The sequence below is a fragment of the Pan troglodytes genome, chromosome 9, assembly GCF_028858775.2.
Source record: "Pan troglodytes isolate AG18354 chromosome 9, NHGRI_mPanTro3-v2.0_pri, whole genome shotgun sequence".
Classification (NCBI taxonomy): Eukaryota; Metazoa; Chordata; class Mammalia; order Primates; family Hominidae; genus Pan; species Pan troglodytes.
Window position 1 is genome coordinate 6,302,865 of NC_072407.2, and position 24,854 is coordinate 6,327,718.

The 24,854-nt window shown below is 43.8% G+C and overlaps 1 long non-coding RNA gene across 1 annotated transcript in view; it reads left to right on the plus strand.

Annotated features, from left to right (window-relative positions):
• The first annotated feature begins 5,028 nt into the window (after positions 1–5,028).
• Positions 5,029–24,854, plus strand: part of LOC134807287 (uncharacterized) — a 48,111-nt gene continuing 28,285 nt past the window's right edge. Inside the window, exon 1 of the long non-coding RNA XR_010147354.1 lies at positions 5,029–5,149. This is a non-coding gene — a long non-coding RNA (uncharacterized LOC134807287). The remainder of the gene's footprint in view (positions 5,150–24,854) is intronic.

Consider the following 24,854-nt stretch of genomic DNA (forward strand, 5'->3'; position numbering starts at 1 on the left):
CCAGAGGCCTGTTTGCTGTCCCAGCTGGGCTCACTGCACGCCCCTTCCTCTGCCCCAGCCCTGGCCCCGGCAGATCTGAGGACACAGCTCTCTCCGCTCAGAGGCTGTTCCATGGGAGCCTGTCCGCTCAGCCCGGGGGGAGGGAGGATGCCGAGAGAGCTGCTCTTCTGGGAAGGGGAGGCGGCTTCCAACGCCCAGCTGCTCAGGGTGGGACCCAGGGGACCCCTGGGGAGGCTCCAGGATATGCCCCCAGCCCCACCAAAGCAGTCTGCACACTCCATCCCTCAGAATCCCAACCCCCATCAGCCTGGCCTGGGGGCTCGTCCTGACTAGAACCGTCCCATCATCAGCTTCTCTAGAAGGGTCCTTGGTGACAGGGCTATTGAACCCCCTCCTTTTCTGAAGGGCAACTGAAGACCCCTTAGGGGAGAAGGGGGGTGTACAACTCCAGCCAGGAGGTGGGGTAGCTCCACCGTGCTCCCCTCGCCCACAAGGCCCCTTCCACACCTCCCCATTGGGACTCCTCCTGTTCCTCACGGCACCTTGCTCGGGGGGCCACATTGCAGTCCGACCCCTCGCCGTGGGTGGCTGAGGTGGGGATGGCCTCTGTAGCCAGTGCCTCCACCAGACCAGATGCCTGCAGTGCCCAGCAGCCCTGGTCCCTGTCTGCCCCTACTTCAATCTGCTGTCCTGTGAGGCTTGCCTCTGGCCTCAGGTTGCTCATAAAGCCTTCCTGACCCATTGGGCCTGACAGCCAGCTGCAGATGGGAGGCCAGGAGGCTGGGAACCCTCCTAGGGCGTCCCTGTGACAGAGGCCCAGAGTGCTGGGAGCCTCAGGGCCGGGCCAGGCTGCAGGGAGGTGGGTGACTAGGCAGGACTCCTTCCCAGCAGCTTCTGTCAGTGGCAGAAGGCATCTGGCTGCCCAGGCTCCAAGGGAGGGCCTCAGCTCATTGCATAGGGTGCTGCAGCCTGGGGGGCCTTGGAGACCCCTTCTCTCCGGGGTTCTGGCCTTAGGGACTCATGTGCTGAGGGCTGAGGCCCCAGGCTCTGTCTCCAGTTGGGCCAGGGGTGGCACCCTGTGGCCCCCAACACCCGTAGCAAGTGTGGGAGCCAGGGCCAGGGCTGGGGGCTGTTGGGTCCTAGGCTGCAGCTGGAGTTAGAGGCCTCTGTGACCAGGCTGGGAGCTCAGCACAAGCCCAGACTTGGGGCTTCCTTTGGAGCCCAGACGGCCGGTGCCTCTCTCCACCAAGTGACGGGTCTCAGGGGGCCTAGGATTGGAAGGACCCCATCATCTGGGATGAGGGTCTCCACGTGTTATAAGGGAAAGGAGGCAGGGGTGAGGGGCTCGGCAGCCCCTCCCTGTTGCCTGGGAGATGAAATCAGATCTGGAAAGGTCCACTCCCTCCTCAGGACCTGGGAATAAAGGGACAATGGCTGGAAGGAAGGGCCCAGCTTTGCGGGTGGCGGGAGGGGGCTGGGGTCGCTTCCCACCTGCACCTCCCCCCCAGGAGCCCCACCTCAGTGGCCAAATGGGTGTCATGCTGCCCACTGACCTCACGGGGGCGCAGGAGACAACAAAATTTCAGCCGGTTCAAGGGACGGTCCCTTTGTGGCTGGATCCTCTGGGCTGAGCGGCTTAGTGGGGGCTCAGCGGGGGCTCCCCAGCCGTCTCTCAAAGACGAGCCACACTGCCTGACCCCACTCACCTCCCACCCTGAACAATGTCCCCTGACCTTGCAGCCCCTCTTGCCTCTGTCCTCCTCCCTAGGCCGCTCTCCCTTCTCCTCTCCTCTTCCCCACTCCCTCTCCTTGGGCCAGGCCCACCCCAGACAGGCTGGGGACTGAGGCTCCCTGGGGGCGGTGGGGGCGGGAGGAAGGGGTCTGCAGCTGGGGCGGAGGGGCCACAGGTCCCAGGCAGCCGAGGGGAGCGGGCAGCTCTGGGAAGGGCCTGGGAGCCAGGTGTGGCCCCTGCCCAGGAGCTTGGGAGAGGTGGCTGAGGGCTCCAAAGCTGGGCGGAGGCCCTGGATAGGAGTGGGCTGGGGAGAGGAGATGAAGAACTGAGGCACAGAGGGGCCGGAGACAGGCAGAGGGCAGCCCAGGGGCTTGGGTGGGGGATTCCAGGGACATTGAGGAGGTGGGAGGGAGAGAGAGAGGGGAGGAGACCCAGCTTCAGGCAGGAGCAGTGAGGGGTGTGCTGGGGGTCCCACTGCCAGAGCCAGACTCCCGAGGGTCAGCAGGGGTACTCTTCACAGGGGACCCGGGGGAGCTATCCAGGAGTAGCCAGAAAGATAGACTCAGGGATGGCTGCGGGAGGCGCTCTCCCAGGTCTGAGGCTGACGGTGCAAGGAGAAGAGACATAACCGTCCCCTCCAGTACTGGGGAGCCATGGAAGGTTGCTGAGCAAGGACAAGCCTGCCAGAATCTGGATGGGAAAGTGGACGGTCCCTCCTGACCACCCCCCCCCGCCAGCTCTACCAAGGAGGCCCACGCCCAGGCCTGGCCAGCTCCCAGAGTCCCGGGCTGTCGGGGTGGGGGTCTCTCACTTCCCCTCCTGGGCTTGTCAGACACAGCTGAGCCACGTGCATCTTTCAGCAGACACTTCCTAAGTTTCTAAGCAAATTTTCTTCCTCCTGGCACTGGTTTGGCTCTGGGCCCAGAGGAGACATTCCTACGGGGGTCTTCCCAGCACACCTTGGAGGCTACAGGGCTGGCCTGTGTTGGGTGGGGCAGCACGGGATGGGGGGCTCCTTCTTCCTTCCAGCCTGGATGCTGGGACTCTGGGCAGAGAGAAGCTCTGGCAGGGGGTGGCAGCTGGCGGGTAGAGAGTGGGAGGGAGGCTCAGCTGCCAGCGTTCCAAACAAGCTGGGAAAGAGTTGAGCAGAAGCCCCCAGCGCTTGAGAAGGGTGAGCGGCTGGGCACTAGCAAGCCATGGAAGGCTGCACGGCAGGAGGTGGGGAGTCCCAGGCGGAGGAGCTTTAAGGGCCTGGGCCAGACAGGGTTCCCCAAGGGCTTGGCCCACCCCAGCCCTACCCCCGCATCTTAGATCCCCCAGCGGCCCACCTTAATAGCTTCCTCCCTTCTCAAAAGGCCAGTCCTGAAGCAGATGATGTACACCTGTAACTCAATAAGCCGCAGCTGGAGGCAGCCCCTTGACATGTGAGCGGCGTTCCTCAGCCTCTGCCATCATGCACCACCACCCTGCAAGGAGGGCACAGCAGAGAGAAACTGGGCCCAGAGGACCCCAGCTGGCCACTGCTGGGCCAGGCGGACACTCAGGTCTCAGGGCCCTCAAGACACCTCCCGGTCTATCCCCAGGGCAAGGAGCACGCCTTGTTTCCCTCCTGCTCTTCCTCTCCTGGGCCTCAGTTTTCCCATTTGTTCTTAGCTCCTGCTCAGCTGGGAGGTGCCATGCTATGATCTCAGAACTATGTGGAACTGAGAATCCCCAAGAGGAACACTCCTATGGCAGAGGGGTGGCATGGAGGGCACAGGGAGGAGGGTCTTCCCCCCCGACACCATGCGGGTCCTTCAGGGCCCCCAGCCTCTGGGTGTCACCCTTCCTTGAGAGGTAGATGGCTCAGGCCTGGGCCCAACGCAGCCCAGAGAGGTGGGGGGGCTTGCATGTAAGGTCCCAGGCCTTTGTCTCTGTGCCTCTTCCCAAAGTAGGGGACCTTCTGTCAGGCGGTCCTGGAGTCTGGGAGGGTGGGGTGGGCAGGCAGGGGAGCTCAGGGAGAATGGGCAAACGGGAAAGGCCCCGAGAGCCAGGGGCTGGGGACCTGTAGCAGGTCGGGGGACAGGCGGGGATCTGATGGGTGTGGGCAAGCCAGTTGGCGGGCTTCCCTGCTGGCCACGAGGCCGCCTGGGGACCAGGAGGGGACCTTTTCGTGGAAAACGGATCAAAAGCCGGCTTATTGAATTTGCTTTTCTCTAACCTTTGCTTCCTGGCTTGTGCAACTGCCCTCCTGCGGCCTTCGCCTTTGCCTGGGGGTGACAGCCCCCAGGTTCCCGGGGCACAGGCACCTCCTGTGGCAGCTCAGGGGGCACTTGAGCCCTGGCCGTGCCGGGCTGTGGGGCAGAGGCTGCAACACCACCACCTGCCCCGTCAATCAGCCCAGCTCCCTTCCCAGCCCCAGGCCTGGGCCAGGCAGGCGGAGGGGCCTCGTGGATTTTTTTTGCCGGCTTAGCTCCTCGGCCCTGGGGCTGGAGCTGGGTGGGTCATGTTTGTGGGCGGGGGTGGGGAGTTGCGACTGAGGTCAGAACCAGGCAGGGACTCACAGGTCTCTGTGTGTTTGGGGAGGTTTTGGGGGGGCTGGTGAGGGGCCTCCATTTGCTTGCTAGCTTGAACCACTTCTGAGCCTTCTGAAACAGGCAAATCTTCGTCCTCCTCTGATGGGGCTTGGTTTGTAGAAACCACCCAGTGGCTCTGGGAGCCACATATGGGGAGGCCCAAGGTAGGGGGAGGTCTGGGGGGGCAGGGAGGCCCATCGGGGGAGAAGCCGAGGTGTGAGGAAGGCCTGGGTTGGGGCAAGTGGAACCACAGAGCTGGTTCTGGGTGAAGAGCAGGGCAGACAGGAGGCAGTCCCACTGCACCCCAAGGCCAAGTGTGCTGTCCTAAAGGACCTCTCGGAGAGGCCATTGTGGGATGAGAGCTGGGACACCTGGGCTGGCTGGAAGATCCATGTGGGAGTCCACTCCAGGGCAGCTGCCGGGGAATCCTCTAGTGGAAGGGCAGCCCAGAAGCCTCCCTGACACCCCCCCAGTTCCCATGAAGGCTTCCAGAGGGAGGTGCATGGGCTCTGAGCCCTGTGCCCAGGCCTTGGGGATTCCTGGTGTCCCAGCCCCCCAAGGGGGCAGCCTTGGACAGACCTGCCCTTCTCTTGGCATGCCTTGCCTTGCATGGCCTTGTTCTGGGGGCTCTCCTGGGTTTCAGAGCACCCTGTAAAGACAGCATGTTGGTCCTCATGAACAGATGGGGAAATAGAGGCCTGCCTTTGCTCATCACCCCCTGATGCATGTACATTCCTAGGACAGCGTGTGACGCAGAGCAGGTGCTTTGGCCACAAAGGTAAAGAGCCTGTGAGAACATCCAGCCCCCAAGACATGCTCAGAAATAAAAGCGAAACACCCAGCATGGAGCCCAGCACATGGGGTAAGTAAATCCCACAGCATGACGTGGGCATGACCTGGTCCTTCAAGATGTGCAGCAATGCTACCACAGAGCCCAGCAGGCTGTGGGGATGTGGTAAGGAGCTTAGAAGAATATCTGTACACGGCCGGGCACAGTGGCTCACGCCTGTAATCCCAGCACTTTGGGAGGCCAAGGCAGGCGGATCACGAGGTCAGGAGATCAAGACCATCCTGGCTAACATGGTGAAACCCCGTCTCTACTAAAAATACAAAAAAAATTAGCCGGGCGTGGTGGTGGGCACCTGTAGTCCCAGCTACTCAGGAGGCTGAGGCAGGAGAATGGCGTGAACCCGGGGGGCGGAGCTTGCAGTGAGCCGAGATCACGCCACTGCACACCAGCCTGGGCGACAGAGCGAGACTCTGTCTCAAAAAAAAAAAAAAAAGAATATCTGTACATAGGAGGTGCTAAATAATTAGTCTGAAGAGCCTAAGAGTATCCTGTTTTCAATAGATGCTCACTAACATATATAAAGAAGGTACTCTAGATGTAGTCTAAAACATGGCTAGTATACTGCAGGTGCTCAATAATGAGCACACGGAGCTTAGTTGGATTGAAGCCCAGCAAAGCACGTGATGTAGGTAAAGCTGTCAGAAAGGCACACAGAGCCGCACATGGTGACAGCCCACAGTTGGCACTCAATAATGTCTGTCCAGTGCCTGGCAGTGTTCAGCCCCCAGCGGACATGGAGTTAGCAGGCGAAACTGCTGGCATCATGTCCACACCCAGAGGACAAATGCAACTTCCGACAAAAGCAGCCAGCACATGGCTTGGAGGGAGCAAGGCAGGCAGATCACCACCACCACTGGGCACAGTCCAGAGCCAGGGTTCTGGGCAGCACAGGGGAGGCTTCCATCACCGCATCCATGCCATGTGTGCTGCACGTGTCCCCAGAGCACTTGGCACAATGCATGACCCATGGTGGGGGGTGGACAAAGCAGTGCCTGGCCCATGACAGGAGTTGTCAACAGAGAAGGTAATGCAGATACCACTGGGTCTGCACAGAGTGGAGGGCACTAGTCCACCCTCCATGCTCATTCTTCATTCTCCAATCTCTCTTCTCCATTCTCCGTACTCTATACTCCATTCTCCACCCTCCATTCTCCATATTCCACCCTCCATACTCATTCTCCATAGTCCACCCTCCATATTCATTCTCCATTCTCCACCCTCCGTTCTCCATATTCCGCCCTCCATACTCATTCTCCATAGTCCACCCTCCATACTCATTCTCCATTCTCCACCCTCCGTTCTCCATATTCCGCCCTCCATACTCATTCTCCATAGTCCACCCTCCATACTCATTGTCCATGCTCCATGATGTATTCTCCATTCTCCAACCTCCATTCCCCATATTCCATTCTCCAACCTCCATTCTCCATATTCCACCCTCCATACTCATTGTCCATGCTCTATGCTATATTCTCCATTCTCCAACCTCCATTCCCCATATTCCATTCTCCATATTCCACCCTCCATTCTCCATATTCCACTCTCCATACTCATTCTCCATCGTCCATCCTCCATACTCATTCTCCCTACTCCATTCTCCAACCTCCATTCCCCATATTTCACCCTCCATACTCATAGTCCATACTGCATTCTCCACCCTCCATTCTCCATGCTTTACTCTCCATTCTGCATGCTCCATTCTCCGTATTCCACCCTCCATACTCATTGTCCATGCTCCATGATGTATTCTCCATTCTCCAACCTCCATTCCCCATATTCCATTCTTCATATTCCACCCTCCATTCTCCAACCTCCATTCTCCATAGTCCACTCTCCATACTCTAATCTTCATTCTCCATACTCCATACCCTACCTCCATTTTCCTTATTCCATTCTCCATTCTCCATTCTCCATACTCCATTCTCCAGAGTCCACTCTCCCTACTCTAACCTTCATTCTCCATTCTCCATACTCCATACTCCAACCTCCATTCTCCATACTCCATACCCAACCTCCATTTTCCTTAGTCCATTCTTCATTCTCCGTACTCCATAATCCATACTCCATTCTCCTTTCTCTGTACTCCGTGCTCCATACTCCTTTCTCCATTCTTCTTTCTCCATAGTCCATTCTTTATTCTCTTTTTTTCATACACCATACTCAATTCTCCATTTTCTCTTCTCTGTATGCCATTCTCCACAAACAGTTTTTCATTCTCCATACCTGTATTATATTCTGCATCCTCAATACTCTATTCTCTGTACTCCATTCTTAGTTCTGTTTTTTCATACTCCATTCTCCATAATCTACAGTCCAGAATTCATTCTCCACTCTCCCTTTTTTAGACTCCACCCTCCAAACACCATTCTCTATTCTCCTTTCTCCATACTTCATTCTCCGTATTCCATTCTTTATACATTATTCTTCATTATTCATACCCTGTACTACATTTGCTATTCTCATTTCTTCATATTCCATACTCCATTCTCCATACATCATTCCTCTTCTCCATTTTTATCTTCTGTTCTTCATTATTCATACTCCATTTCCTTTTTCCATTCTCCATACACCATTCTTTATTCTCCATAAGCAACATTTCATTCTTCACTCTCCATACACCATGCTTCATTCTCCATAATACAGACTGCACATCAATTCTTTATTCTCCATTCTCCATACTCCAATCTTATTCTCCTTTCTCTATACTTCATTCTCCATCCCCATTCTCCATTCCTTATACTTAATTCTTCAATCGCCATTCTTCATGCTCCATTCACTATTTTCCATTCTGCCTACTCCATTCTTCCTTCTCCAGACTCCATACTGCATGCTCCCTTTTCAATTCTCCTTCCTCCACACCTCATTCTCCATACTTCATTCTGTTCTTCATACTTCATTCTTCGTCGTGAATCCTCCATTCTCTATTCTCCATTCTTAATTATCCATACTGTATACCCCCAGAATCCACGTTCCATTCTCCATTTTTCATATTCCGTTCTCCAAACACCATTCTCCATGTTTTTTTCTCTCAATAATCCATTCTCCATACACCATTCTCAGTTCTCCATTCCCCATACTCTGTTCTTCTTTCTCCATAATCCATTATCTACATACCATTCTCCATTTTCCTTTCTCCATTTCTTTCTCTCTCTCTCTCTCCTTCCTTCCTTCCTTTCCTTCTTTCCTTCTTCCTTTCCTTTCCTTTCCCTTCCCTTCCCTTCCCTTTCCTTTTCTTTCTTCTTTTCTTTCTTTCTTTTTTGAGACAGAGTCTCGCTCTGTCTCCCAGGCTGAAGTGCAGTGGCGAGAACTATTTGCAGTGGTTCAAACTATTCTCCTGCCTCAGCCTCCTCAGTAGCTGGGAATACAGGCATGCACCAATTTTTACATTTTTAGTAGAGACGGGGTTTCACCATGTTGGCCAGGCTGGCCTTGAACTGCTGGCCTCAAATGATCCACCTGCCTCAGCCTCCCAAAATGCTGGGATTACAGGTGTGAGCCACCACGCCCAGCTCCTTTATCCATTTCTATATCCCATTCTTCATTCTTAATACTTCATTCTCCATTCTTCTTTCTCCATACACCGTACTTTGTTTTCCAATTTCATTCTTCATACTTCATTCTACATAATTTATATTTCAGATTCCATTTTCCATTGTTTTTTCTCCACTCTCCAAACTCCAAACTTCATACTTCATTCTCAAATCTCCTTCCTTCATATTCCGTACTCCATTCTTTATACACCATTCTCAGATCTCCATTTTTTCATTTTCCACAGTCCATTCTTCGTACTTCATACTGCATTCTCCACTCTTCATTTTCCCCATACTCCATATGTTATTCACTGCTCTTCATTTTCCATACTCCATACTCCATACTGAATTCTATATTCTTTTTTTTTTTTTTTTTTTTTTTGAGATAGAGTTTCGCTCTTGTTGCCCAAGCTGGAGTGCAATGGCATGATCTTGGCTCACCACAACCTCCGCCTCCCGGGTTCAAGCAATTCTCCTGCCTCAGCCTCCCAAGTAGCTGGGATTACAGGTACCCCCCACCAAGCCTGGTTAATTTTTTGTATTTTTAGTAGAGATGGGGTTTCAGCATGTTGGCCAGGCTGGTCTTGAACTCCTGACCTCAGGTGATCTGCCCACCTTGGCCTTCCAAAGTGCTGGGATTACAGGCGTGAGCCACCACCCCCGGCCCTACATTCTTTTTTCTTTACACTCCATTCTCTATACACCATTCTGCATTCTCCATTTTCTATTCTCTATACTCCATATTTGACACTCTATTGTCCATTCTGTATTCTCCATACTCCTTACTCCTTTTTACGTACTCTATAAGCTCCTTACTCCTTTCTACATACTCTATAATTTACACTACATTTTCCATTCTCCTATCTTTATACCCCATTCACCATACACAATTCTCTATTCTCCATGCTCCATTCTTGGTGCTCCATTCTTCATTTTCCATCTTCCATTCTCTTATCTCCATACTCCAGTCTCCATACTCCATACCTCATACTCCATTCTCCTTTCTCCATCTTCATTCTCCATACATTATTCTTCATTTTGCATTTTTCCCTCCATTCTTTTTACTCATATCCCATTCTACTTTTTCATATTCCATTCTTCATGCACAGTTTTTTATTCTCTATACATCATTCTCCATCCTTCCTACACTATTCTCCATGCACCAGTCCATTCTCCATTTTTCCATTCTCCATATTTCATGCTCTATATCCTACTGTTCATTCTCCATTCTCCATACTCCATATCTCACACTCCATTCTCCATCCTCTTTCTTTATACTCCATTCTCTCTATACACTATTCTCCATTCTCCATTTTTATAATCCATTCTCCATTTTCCTTCCTTCATACTTCATACTCCAGTCTCCACATACCATTCTCCATTTTTCTATTTGGTATACTCTATTCATTATACTACATACCTCATCCATCGTTCTGTTTTCAGCTTAATCAATTCTCTGTATGTCCTTCTTCGTTCTCCATACTTCAAACTTCATTCTTTTTTCTCTGTACTCTATTCTCTGTACCATTCTCCATTCTCAATTCTTCATTCTCCTTTCTCTCTCTCTTTTTTTATTTTTTATTTTTTGAGATGGAGTCTTGCTCTGTCACCCAGGCAATGCAGTGGCATGATGTCTGCTCACTGCAACCTCCACCTCCTGGGTTCAAGCGATTCTTCTGCCTCAGCCTCCTGAGTAGCTGGGATTACAGGTATGCACCACCATGCCTGACTAATTTTGTATTTTTAGTAGAGATGGGGTGTATTAGTCAGGGTTCTCTAGAGGGACAGAACTAATGGAATATATATATTCCACAATAGGCCATCTGCAGGCTGAGGAGCAAGGAGAGACAGTTTGAGTTCCAAAACTGAAGAACTTGGAGTCCAATGTTCAAGGGCAGGAAGCATCCAACACAGAAGAAGGATGTAGGCTGGGAGGCTAGGCCAGTCTCTCTTTTCACAATTTTCTGCCTGCTTATATTCTGGCCTTACTGGCAATTGATTAGATTCTACCCATCAAGATTAAGGGTGGGTCTGCCTTTCCCAGCCCACTGACTGAAATGTTAATCTCCTTTGGCAGCACCCTCAGAGACACACCCAGGATCAGTACTTTGTATCCTTCAATCTAATCAAGTTGAAACTCAGTTTTAACCACCACACAGGGTTTTACCATGTTGGCCAGGCTGGTCTCCAACTCCTGACCTGAAGTGATCCTCCTGCCTCGGCCTCCCAAAGTGCTGGGATTACAGGCATGAGCCACCACACCTGGCCTCCATTATCTTTTCTCTATCCGACATTCTTCATTCTTTTTTCTCCATACACCTTGCTCCATTCTCCACTTTTCTTTCTCCATACTTCATTCTCCATTTTACACACTCTGTACTACATTCTCCATTTTGAATACTTCATTGTGTATATGCCGTTCTTAATTCTCCTCTCTCCATATCCCATTCTTTATACTCCACCCTCCATTTTTATACGCTGTACTCCAGAATTTATTCTCCATTCCCCGTTTTTGTACTTCATTTGTTAAACAGTATTGTCCTTCTCTTTAAAAAAAATCTCCATACTCCATCTCAGCTCACCATTCTTACTCTTCTATTCTCCGTATTTCATACTTTGTTCTTCTTTCTCCATACTCTACTCTCCATATACAGTTCTCCATTTTTCAAACACCATTCTCCTTTCTCTATTTCTAGACTCTATTCTCCATTCTTCATCATCCATACTACATTCTTCATTCTTATTTTTCCATTTGCCATACTTAATTCTTCCTTTTTTGTTAACCATGCTTCATTCTTCACCGTCTATTATCTATACTTCATTTTCCATGCATCATTCTCCATACTCCATTCTTCATACTTTATACCTCACACTCCATTCTCTATTCTTTGTCCATACTGCATTCTTCATACATTATTTTTTCTATTCTCCATTTTTTTCATTTTCCTTAGTTCATTCTTCATACTCTATACTCCATTGTTTACACACCATTCTCTATTCTTCATACTAATTTCTCCGTACTTCATACTCCTAGCTACATTTTATGATCTTTTTACCACACTCCATTCTCCATACACTCTTCTGCATTCTCCATTTTTCATTCTCCATTCTTCTTTCTCCCTTCTCCATTCTTCATGCACCATACTCCACCCTCTATTTTTCATTCTTTGTAATCCATTCTTTACTCAGTACTGTCTATTCTCCATACTGCATTCTTCAAACCCCATTCTTCATTCATTATTGTCCATACTTCATACTCCATTGTCTATTCTCCTTTCTCTGTATTCCATTCTCTCTTTTTTCTTCATTCTCTATACATTATTTCTATACTTCATTCTCCAACTCTGTTCCTAATACTTTATTCTCCATACTCCATGCCCCATTCTCTTTTCTTTGCACCCAATGTGACATTCTTTGCTTTCTATTCTGCATATTCCGTTCTCCATCCGTCATTCTTCATTCTCTATATTTCATTCATCACTTTCCCTTCTCCATACTCCAGTTTCCATTCTTGATACTTTGTACTCTAGAATCCATTCTTCCTTTTTCCCTATGTCATGCTCCAAACACCAGTCTTCATTCTCCTTTTTCTGTACCCAATTCTCCAAGCACCGATCTCCATTCTCATTTCTCTTCCTCCACTATCCATTCCCATACACCATGCTCATTCTCCACTTCTGCTTCATTCTTCATTAACTTTTCTCCATACATCTCACTTCCTTCTCCATTTTGTATTCTCAACACCTCATTTCTCATACACCATTCTCCATTCTCTATACTCCATACCTCACATTTCATACTTCATTCTTTATCTTTCTCCATACTCCATTTTCCACACTCCATATTCCGTATTGCGCTTTATGTTCTCCTTTCTCCATACTCCATTCTCTATACACCATTATGCATTCTCCATTTTCCTTTCTTTATATGTCATTATCAACACTCCATAATCCATATTCCACACTCCATTCTTCCTTCTCCTTTCTCCATACTCCATTCTCTATACACCATTATGCATTCTCCATTTTCCTTTCTTTATATGTCATTATCAACACTCCATAATCCATATTCCACACTCCATTCTTCATTCTCCTTTCTCCATACTCCGTTCTCTATACACCGTTATGCATTCTCCATTTTCCTTTCTTTGTATGTCATTATCAACACTCCATAATCCATATTCCACACTCCATTCTTCATTCTCCTTTCTCCATACTCCATTCTTTTTACTCCATATTCCATTTTCCTTTCTTCATCCTCCATTTTTCATTCTTCTTTCCGCTTAGTTAATTCTTTATGCACTATTCTCCGCTTTCCATTGTCCATATATAATACTCCATTCTCCTTTCTCCATACTCAATTCTTCGTATGCCATGATTCATTCTTCACATGGCATTCTTCCTTCTTTTTACATACTACATTCTCCGTACATAATACTTACCTATTTTAAATTATCCTTAGTCTATTCTTAATACACCCTTTTTTATTCTCTCTACTATATTCTTCATTCTTCATACTTCTTTCCAATCTCCATATTTCATACTTGATACTCCATTCTCCCTTCTCCATATCCCATTTACATACACTGTTCTCAATTCTCCAAACTTCACTCTCCTTTCTCTATACTCCATTCTTATACATCATTCTCCATTCTTCATTCTGTATATTCCATGCTAAATTCTCCAATCTCAATTTATCCTTTCTCCATACTCCATTCCCCATACACCATTCTTCATTCTCAATTTTTCATTCTCCATAATCCTTATCCCATTCTCCACATACCATTATTCATCCTCAATTTTCCATTCTTTATACTTAATTTCTCATACTCCACACTTCATATTTCATTCCCTTTCTTATTTCTTCATATTCTATTCTCTGTATACCATTCTTCATTCTTCATATTCTGTAATTCATACACCATTCTGCTTTGTCCATACTCCTTTCCTCATACACATTCACCATTCCTTATACTCCATATTCTATTTCTTTTCTCCATAGTCCATTCTTTAAACAGCATTGTCTATTCTCCATTCTCCATCTTTATTTTCCATTCTTTATTCCCCTTTCTCCACACTTTGGCTTTCATACACCATACTTCATTATATGTACACTATTCTTCATTGTCTATTCTCCATACTCCACTCTCCATTTCCATACACCATTCTCCATACATTGTTCTCCATTTTCTATACTTTGTAGTCTATTCTCCATACTCTATTATCCTTTCTTCATTCTAATTATCCTTTCTCCACATTCCGTTCTCCATCCTCCATACACCATTCTTTATTCTCTATACTCCATTCTCTTTTCTCAATTCTTCATTCTCCATATAATATTCTTCATTCTCCACACTCTGTGGTCCATCCTTTATACTCAATTCTCCATTCTCATTTCTCTATGCATGACGCTTCATTCTTCCTTTTCCATTCTTCATACTCCATTCCTCATACTTCATGCTTTATTCTTCTCCTTTTTTCTTCATACTTCACTCTTCACATCCATAATTGATTCTTCTTTCTCCATTTTTATTCTCTATACCCTACTCTCCATTCTCCGTTTTTTATATATCATTGTTCAATCTCATTCTTTATGCTCCATTCTCCATACTTCATACTTTATACACCATTTCCCGTTCTTCTTTCTCCGTTTATTATTCTCCATACACCATTTGTATTCTCTTTTCTTCATACTATATTCTTTAATATCCTTTCTCCATTCTCCATTTTCCACACATCATTTTCTATTTTCCATACTCTCTTCTCTAGCTCCTTTCTTCATTCTTCATACATTATACTGCAATCTGTTTTCTCCATATTCCATTGTCCATTCTCCATTCTTCATATTCCATTAACCCCTCCTTTTCCTTTATTCTGCATTCTGCATTGACAACACCCATTCTCCATACACCATTCTCCATTCTTCTGTCTTCTTTCTCCATACCTCATTTTCCATACACCATTCTTCATACCACATTTTCTCATTCTCAATAATCTTTTATTTATTTATTTAAGACAGAGTTTCACTCTGTCACCCAGGCTGTAGTGCAATGGCACAATCTCGGCTCACTGCAACTTCCATCTCCCAGGTTCAAGTGATTCTCCTGCCTCAGCCTTCCAAGTAGCTGGGATTACAGGTGCCTGCCACCACACCTGGCTAATTTTTGAAGTTTTAGTGAGATGGGGTTTCACCATGTTGGCCAGGCTGGTCTCGAACTCCTGACCTCAGGTGATCCATCCGCCTTGGCCTCCCAAAATGCTGGGATTACAGGTGTGAGCCACCCAGCCGGGGCTTATTTCTTATTCTTTATTCTTTGTACCTTATTCTCCATTCTCCATACACCATTCTGTATTCTGTTTTCTCCGTATCCAATCTCCATTCTTTTTTCTCCATCCCCCATTATCCATACACTATTCTCTATACCACACTCTCTCATTCTCAGTAATTCATTTGTTATTCCTTATTCCCCATTCTTTGTACCTTATTCTCCATTCTCCGTACTTCATTCTTAATTCTCATTTCTTTATATTCTATACTACATTCTCCATACACTATTTTCCATACTTCATTCTTATTTCTTCATTATCCATACTTTATACTGCAGTCTTGTTTCTCCATACTCCATTCCCCATATACAATTCTCCATTCTTCATATTCCATTCTCCATTCCTCTTTCTTCATATTGCATTCTCCATATGCCATGCTTTTTTCTTCATACTCTGTTCTCCGTATGCCATTCACCATTCTCCATTTTCTATTATCTAAACATTATTCTCCATAATACATACTCCTTATTCCATTGTTCATTCACTTTTCTCCCTACTCGATACTCTCACACTTTTCTACATTCTCCATACTCCATTCTCCATATTTCAAACTTTATACACCCTTCTCAATTCTCTTTACTCTAGAGTCTATTCCCCATATACCATTCCCCATTCTTCATTTTCCACAGTCCATTCTTCATTCTTTTATCTTCACACATCATTCTCTATAAACACATCTCCATTTTTTATTATTTATATTTCATTTTCCATACCCCATACACCCAATCTTTATTCTTCTTTCTCTATACTTAATTCTCCATACATCATTCGTCATTCTTCATAGACAATTCTCCATACTCTATTCTTCATTCTCCTCTCTCCGGATTCTCTCCTTCATATACTATTCTTTATTCTGCATTTTCCATTCCTCATCCTCTGTACTCTATACTTCATTCTCCATTCCCCATACTCCATTCTCCACACTTTTTATCTTTTCTCCTACTTCAACCTGTTACACTATTTTGCATTTTTTATTCTAAATCCTGCATTCTCCAAACATTGTTCTCTGTACTTTATTTTCTCTTCTCATTTCTCTATATTCTATTTCCATACTTCATTCTTTACACACCACTCTCCATTTTTCATTTCCATAATTTGGTCTACATACTCCATACTTTATTCTTCGTTTTTTATATTCATCCTTCATACTCCATGTTCTTTTTTCCTCTTACTACACATCATTCTCATAAACCATTCTCCATTTTCCATTCTCCTGACTCCATTCTACATACTCCATACTTCATACTTAATTTGTCTCTCTTCATACTTCATTCACTGTTCTCCATACTCCTTTCTCAATTCTTTCTTAATATGCCGTTCTCCATATGCCGTTCTTTGTTCTCCATTTTTCATCCTCCGTTCTTCTTTGTCCATATTACATTCTCTGTATTCCATTTTTCTTTTATTCTTTCTCGTCCATACTCCTTTTTCTATGCTTCATCACTATACTCCATTACTTATTTTCTCTCCTCATCGTCCATTTTTTATACTCCATTCTCAATTCTCCATGCATCATTCTCCATACTCCATTCTTCTTTCTCCATAGTCATTCTGTCTACTCCAGTCTTCTTCCCCCACTCTCCTCTCATTATACTCCATCGTTCATACTTTATCGTCCTATTGCTTTCTCCATACTCCATTCTCTATACATAATTCTCATTCTCCATTTTCCATGAGTATGAAGATTCTCATTCTTCATACTTTATTCTCTGTACACCATTGTCTATTCTCCATTTTCCATTCCCCATACTCCATTCTCCAACTTCATTCTTTGTTTTATATTCTCTGTTCTCCTTTCATCATGCTCCATTCTCTATACTCCATTTTTTCTGTATATTCTATTCTCCATACACCTTTGTTCATTCTCTATCAGTCTCCATACTGTTTTCCATACTCTATACCCATAGTTCAATCCTCATTCTTCTTTCTCCATAATCATCCTCCATATACCATTGTTCATACTCCATTCTTTATATCCCAAACTCTGTTCTTTTCTTTCTATATTTTATTTCCCGTATGCCCTCCCCCATTCTCTACTTTTCATTCTCCTTTCTTTATTCTTCATTCATTATACATTATTCTCTATTCTTTTTTCTCCATACTTCGTTCTTCACCTTTTGTCTCCATACTTCATTATCTATACATCATTTTCTCCTTTTTATTTTTCATTCTCCATAATTTATTCTTTATATACCATTCTCCATTCTTCACTCTCCATTTTCTTTTCTCTGTACTCTTTTCTTCATACTCCATTCTCTTTTCTTCATACCCGGTGCTCCATACTCCATGCACCATTCTCCATTCTCTATTTCTCATCCAACATTCTTCAGTCTCCATTTCACATTCTCATGCTTTATTCTCCACATTCCACACTCCATCCTCTCTTCTCAATACTTTTCCCTCTATACATTAATCTCCATTCTGTATTTTCCACTCTTTATGCTGCATAAACCACACTCCTTCCTTCTTTCTCCATACTCCAATCTCCTTACACCATTCTCCACCCTTCATTTTTTGTACCCCATTCTTCATTCTCCAAACCTTATTCTTTATACTTCATTCTCTCTAGTCTTGTCTCCATACTCCATTTTCTATACTTCATTCTCCTTTCTTCATACTTTATTCTTTATATACCATTCTACATTCTACACTTTTTCAGCTTCATACTTCATTCTCCATACTATATACTCCATACTTTGTTCTTCATTCTTCACACTTGTTCTCCATACTCCATTTCCTTTCTGGCTCCAACTATACACCATTTTTCCATATGCCATTCCCCTTTCTCCTTTTTCCACACTTCTTTCTTCATACACCATTCTTCATTCTTCATACTACATATGCTGTTCTTTTTCTTTATAGTCTATTCTTTATATAGCATTGTCTTGTCTCCACCCTCCATGCTCCACTCTTTATTCTCTCTTCCCCCTTCTCCATACTTTGATATCTATACACCATTCTGTATTCTCCATACTCGATACTCAATACTCCATACTCTATTCTCCATTCCCAATTCTACATACTTTATTCTGCATACACCATTCTTCTTCTCTTCTCTCTATACTCTGGTTTTCATACTCTATTATCATTTCTTCATTCTAATCATTCTTTCTCCAGATACCATTCTTTATTCACTATACTCATTTCTTCATTCCCCTTTCTCATACTCCATTTTCCATTCTCAATACTTTATTATCCATTCTTCTACTTCATTCTCCATTCAACACTCCCCATTCTCTATTATTTATAATCCATTCACCATATTCTATACTCCATACATCATTAGCAATTTTAATCTATACTTTATTCTCCACACACCATTCTTTTTTCTCCATGCTTCATACTATATTCCTCATTCTCCATTGTCTATACTACATTCTCTATACTCAATACTTCATGCTTCCTTCTCCATATTCTATTCTTCATGTTTCATATTCCACATTCCAAACTTCCTTCTCCATTTTCCATACAATATAGTTTATACTTTATTCTCAATCTTATTTCTTCATAACCCATTCTCCATTCACCATTGTCCATTCTTCATTCCCCTTTCTTCATACTTTATTGTTCGTACACTATTGTCCATTCTCCATTTTCATACTTCATTCCTTCTTTTCTATACACCATTCCCCATTTTTCATTCCCCCTGCTCTGTTCTCCACACTCCCTTCTCCATTCTTTTTTCTCCATATTCCATTCTCCATACAACATTCTCCACATTTTATGCCCCATTCTTCATTCTCATTTTTTGTTTTTTGAGACAAAGTCTCACTTTGTCATCCAGGCTGGAGTGCAGTGGTGCGACCTTGGCTCACTACAATCTCTGCCCTGGGTTCAAGGGATTCTCCTGCCTCAACCTCCCAAGTAGCTGGGATTACAGGTGCCTGCCACCATGCCTGGCTAATTTTTGTATTTTTAGCAGTGACGGGGTTTCACCATGTTGGTCAGGCTGGTCTCGAACTCCTGACCTCAAACCATCCACCCGCCTTGGCCTCTCAAAGTGCTGGGATAACAGGTCTGAGCCACCGCGCCTGGCCCATTCTCATTTTTTTATGCACTACACTCCATTCTTCCTTTTATGTTATTTATACGCCATTCCCTATACTCTGTATTTTATACTTTATTCTTATTCTCATTTCTTCATACTCCATTCTCCATTCTTCATATCTATAATTTATTCTTTTTCTCCATTCTTCATTCTCCATACCCTACTCTCCATTCTCTATGTTCCATACACCATTATCTAATCTTCACTCTTTATGTTTCATTCTCCATAGTCCACATTTTATACACTGTTTCTTATTCTTCTTTCTCCATTCATTATTCTTCATACACCATTTTTAATTCTCCATGCTCCATACTATATTCTTCATTATCCTTTCTCCATTCTTTATTCTCTATACACCATTTTCCATTCCCTGTACTCTATTCTTTTGCTCCTTTCTTCATTTGTCATTCTCTGTACATAATACTCCAATCTGTTTTCTCCACATTCTATTCTCTATAAACCATTCTTCATATTCCATTCCCCCTCCTCTTTTTTCAAACTACATTCTGCATTCACAACATGCCATTCTCCACATACCATTCTCCATACTTTAATCTTCAGTCTCAATTCTTCTTTATTCATACTCTATTTTCCATACACCATTCTCCATACAACATTCTCTCATTCTCAGTAATCAATTCTTCATACCTTATTCTTCATCCTTTATATTTCATTCGCAATTCTCATTTCTCCATATTCTATACAACATTCTCCATACTCCTTTCTCCATACTTTATACTCCAATCTCATTGCTTTATACTTTACTCTCCATAAACCATTCTTCATTCTTTATATTCCGTTCGCCATTCCTCTTTTTTCATACTACATTCTCCATGCTCCGTGTTTCATCTTCCACACTCCATTCCTTATTCTTTTTTCTCCATACACCATTCACCAGACGCAGTTCTCCATTTTTCATACTGTATTTCCCATAGTTCATACTTTATACACTAGTTTTTATTCTCTTTTCTTCCATAATCCATTCTCCATATGCTGTTCTCCATTCTCCGTACACCATTCTCCATACTCCATTTTTATACTTCGTACTCCAGTCTCCATTCTCCTCTTTCCATACTTCTTCATACACTTTTTTCCATTCTCCTTTCTTTATTCTCCATACTCTATGTAATAATACTCCATACTTCATTCTCCTTTCTTCATACTTCATTCTCAATACTCCATTCATTTCTCCATTTTCCATTCTCAATACTCCATTCTGAAAACTTTATTCTCTATATTCCCTGCTCTGTTTTTCTTTTTCCATGCCTATTCTTCATACTTCATCCTTTTTCCTTCATACTCCATTATCCACACACTATTCTCCATTCTCCATTTTCTCACCTCCATTCTCTATTCTTCATTTTTTTACATACGCCACTCTTTACACATCATTTTTCATTGTCCATACTGCATACTCCATACTCCATTCTGTTTTCTCTTTAATTAATTTTATAGACACCGATCTTTATTCTCCATACTCCATTCTCTATTCTACTTTCTTCATATTCCATTTGTTACACAGCAGTCTCCATTCGCTTTTCTCCATACTCCATTATTCACTATTTTCTCCGTATGCCATTGTCCACACACCATTTCTATCATACATTTTTCATTCTCTATATTCCACCTCTATACACTGTTCTCCATATTTCATTTTTCATACACCATTCTCCTTTCTTCATATTTCATACTACATACATCATACACCATTCTCTATTCTTCTTTCTTTATTCTCCATTCTGCCTACAACGTTGTCTATTCCAAATTGAACATCCTTCATGTTATGTTCTCCATTGTTCTCTCTCCATACCTTCTCCTTCATACACCATTCTTCATTCTGAATTTTCCATTTTTCATCCTCCATCCTCCATACTCATCATACTTCATACCTCATTCTTCTTTCTCCATACTCCATAATACACACTTCTTTCTCCTTTCTCCATACTTCAATCTCCTTACATAATTCAGCTTTTTAAATTGCCCATACTCCATTCTCCAATCATCATTCTCTATATTTTGTTCTCTCTTCTTTTTTTATACTATATTTTCCATACTTAATTCTCCTTTCTGCTTTCTCCATACGCTATTTTTTATACACCATTTTCCATTTTTTTGTCTCTGCACTCAGGTCTACATACTCCATACTTTGTTCTTCATTTTTCATACTCATTCTTTATACTCCATGTTCTTTCCCCCTCTGACTATACACCCTTCTTCATGCACCACTCTCCATTTTTCTTTCTCTCAGCTCCATTCAACATATTCCATACTCCATACTCCATTCGTCATATGCCAGCTCCATTCTCCATTCTTCATACTCCTTTCTCCATTCTCTTTTTTTCTCTTCTCCATACTCTATTCCCCTTTCTCCTTTGTTAATGCTTTATTCTCCATATGCCATTCTTCATTTTCCATCCTCCATTCTACTTTGTCCACATTCCATTCTCCGTATTCAGTTTTCCTCTATTCTCCATGCTCCTTTTCCATCCTCCATTTGCTATATTCCATTGCTCATTCTCCTCTCCTCATAGTCCATTCTCTATACTTTATTCTCAGTTCTCCTTGCACCATTCTCCATATTCTTCTTCTTTCTCCATAGTCTTTTTTTTTTTTTTTTTTTGAGATGGAGTCTCACTCTGTCACCCAGGCTGGAGTGCAATGGCACAATCTCAGCTCACGGCAACCTCTGCCTCCCGGGTTCAAGAGATTCTCCTACCTCAGTCTCCTGAGTAGCTGGGATTACAGGCCCGCGCCACCACGCCCGGCTAATTTTTGTATTTTTAGTAGAGATGGGGTTTCACCATGTTGGCCAGGCTGGTCTCGAACTCCTGGTCTCAAGTTATCTGCCCACCTCAGCCTCCCAAAGTGCTGGGATTACAGGCGTGAGCCACTGCACCCAGCCTCTATAGTCATTTTGCATGCTCCACTTTCTTTTTCCCCCCATTATACTTCAACGTCCTTACTGCTTTCTCCATACTCCATTCAATATACATGATTCTCAATTCTCCATTTTCCATTTTCTATACTTTATACTTCTTTCTCTGTAGGTCATAGTCTATTCTCCATTTTCATTCCCCATACTCCATTCTCCAAATTTTATTCTCTACATTTTTTTCTCTTTTCTCCTTTTGCCATGCTCCATTCTCCACACTTCACTCTTTTTTCTCTATATTCCATTCTCCGTACACCATTGTCCATCCTCCATTTTTCAATTTCCATAATGTTTTCCATACTCTGTACCCATAGTTCAATATTCTTCTTTCTCCACAATCCATTCTCCATACTCCATTTTTCCTTCTCCATTATTTATTTATTTATTTATTTATTTATTTAATTGAGACAGGATCTCGCTCTGTCGCCCAGACTGGAGTGCAGTCGTACAATCTCGACTCACTGCAACCTCCACCTCCTGGGCTCAAGCAATCTTCCTACCTCAGTCTTCTGAGTAGCTGAGACTACAAGTTTGTGCCACCATGCCCAGCTAATTTTTGTATTTTTTGTAGAGACGAGGTTTTGCCATATTGCCCACTCTGGTCCCAAACTCTAGGGCTCAAGGGATTCACTCACCTTGGTCTCCCACAGTGCTGGGAATACAGGCTTCAGCCACCACTCCCGACCTCTCCATTCTTTATACTTCACACTCCATGCTTTTTTCTCTATACTTTATTCCCCATATACCTTCGTCCATTCTCCATTCTTCATTCCCCTTTTTACATTCTCCATTCATTACACACCATCCGCCTTTCTGTCTTCTTCACACTCCATACTTCATTCTCCACTCTTTTCTCCATACTTCCTTATCCATACTCCAGTCTCTACTCTCCATTCTCTATTCTCCAGTCTTCATTCTCCATTCTCTTTTCACCATACTCCATACTCCATTCTCTATTCCTCATACAACATTCTTCAGTCTCTATTTCAAATTCTCCATACTCCACATTCTATTCTCCATTCTCTTCTCTCCATCCTTTCCCCTCCACACATCATTCTCTATTGTGGATTTTCCATTCTTCATATTCCACACTCCTTTCTTCTTTCTCCATACTCCAATTTCTTTATACCCTTCATTTTCATACCCATACTCCATTCTCCAAACCTTATTCTTTATACTCCATTCTCTCTTGTCTTTTCTCCGCACTCCATTCTCCTTTCTCCATGCTTCATTCTTTATACACCATTCTCCATTCTCCATTTTTTTCATCTCTATACTCCATTCTTTATACTACATGCTCCATGCTTGGTTCTTTTTTCTTCATACTCATTCTGCACCCTCCATTTCCTTTTCTGCTCTCAGATACACCAGTTTTCATACACCATTCTCCATTTTCATAGTCTATTCTCCATACATCATGGCCTATTCTCCATTCTCTTTCTCCATGCTTTATTCTCCATACATCATTCTCCATTCTCCTTTCTTGGTTTTTCATTCTTTATATTCCATTCTTTTTTTTTTTTTCTTTTTGAGATGGAGTCTTACTCTGTCATCCAGGCTGGAGTGCAGTGGCATGATCTCGGCTCAATGCAACCTCCGCCTCCCAGATTCAAGTGATTCTTCTGACTCTGTCTCCCAAGTAGCTGTGATTACAGGCAAGCACTGCTATGCCCAGCTAATTTTTGTATTTTTAGTAGAGATGGGGTTTCACCATGTTGGCCAGGCTGGTCCTGAACTACCGACCTCAAGTGATCCGCCTGCCTCGGCCTCCCAAAGTGCTAGGATTACAAGCGTGAGCCACTGCACCTGGACTATTTTCAGTTCTTTTATTATTTGATTATCATTACTCCATTCTTCATTATTTATACTGCATTCTCCGTTCAACACTCTCCATTCTTCATTCTTTCTGTTCCATTCTCCATACTCTATATGCCATATACAATTCCCCATTCTTCATTTTACATACTTTATTCTCCATACACTATTCTTTTTCTCTATTCTCTGTACTATGTTCTTTATTCTCCTTTCTCCATACTCTATTCTCTGTACACCATTCTCAATTTTCCATACTCCATATTTCATGTTTCTTTCTCCATAAACCATTCAGCATACACCATGCACCATATTCCAGACTCACTTCATTTTCCATACTTCATGCGTTATACTTCCCTATTCTCATTCTCCTTTCTACACACTCCGTTCTCCACACACATTTTTCTTTTTTCATTCTCTACGTGCCATACTCCATTCTCTTTTCTCCATACTTCATTCTTCATACACCATTCTCCATATCCCATTCTTCATTCTTCTTTCTCCATACTCTATTCTCCACACACCATTCTCCATATTTTATGCCCCATTCTTCGTTCTCAATTCTTTATACACCATGCTCCATTCTCCTTTTTCTATTCTCCATTCCCCATATTCCATACTTACTTAATACTTAATTCTCATTCTTTTTTCTCACACCTCATTCTCTATACACCATTCTCAATGCTCCGTATTCCACACTTTATTCTCTTTTCTTCATATTTCATTCTCCCTACTCTATTCTTTATTCCCCATTTACTATACTCCACTCTCCATCTTCCATATACCGTTCTCGAATATCCATTCTTTACGTTCCCTTCTCCATACTCACTCCATACACAATTCTCCAGTCTTCTTTTTCCATACTTTATTATTCATACACAATTCTTTATTCTTTGTTCTCTGTACTATATTCCTTATTCTCCATTCTCCAGGTCAGTTCTCCATAAGCCATTCTTCATACTGTATACTCCATTTTTCTTTCTTCTAACTCCATTCTGCATATACCATACTCCATTTTTCATTCTCCATACTTCATATTCCTGACTCCAACCTCCATTCTCAATTCCCC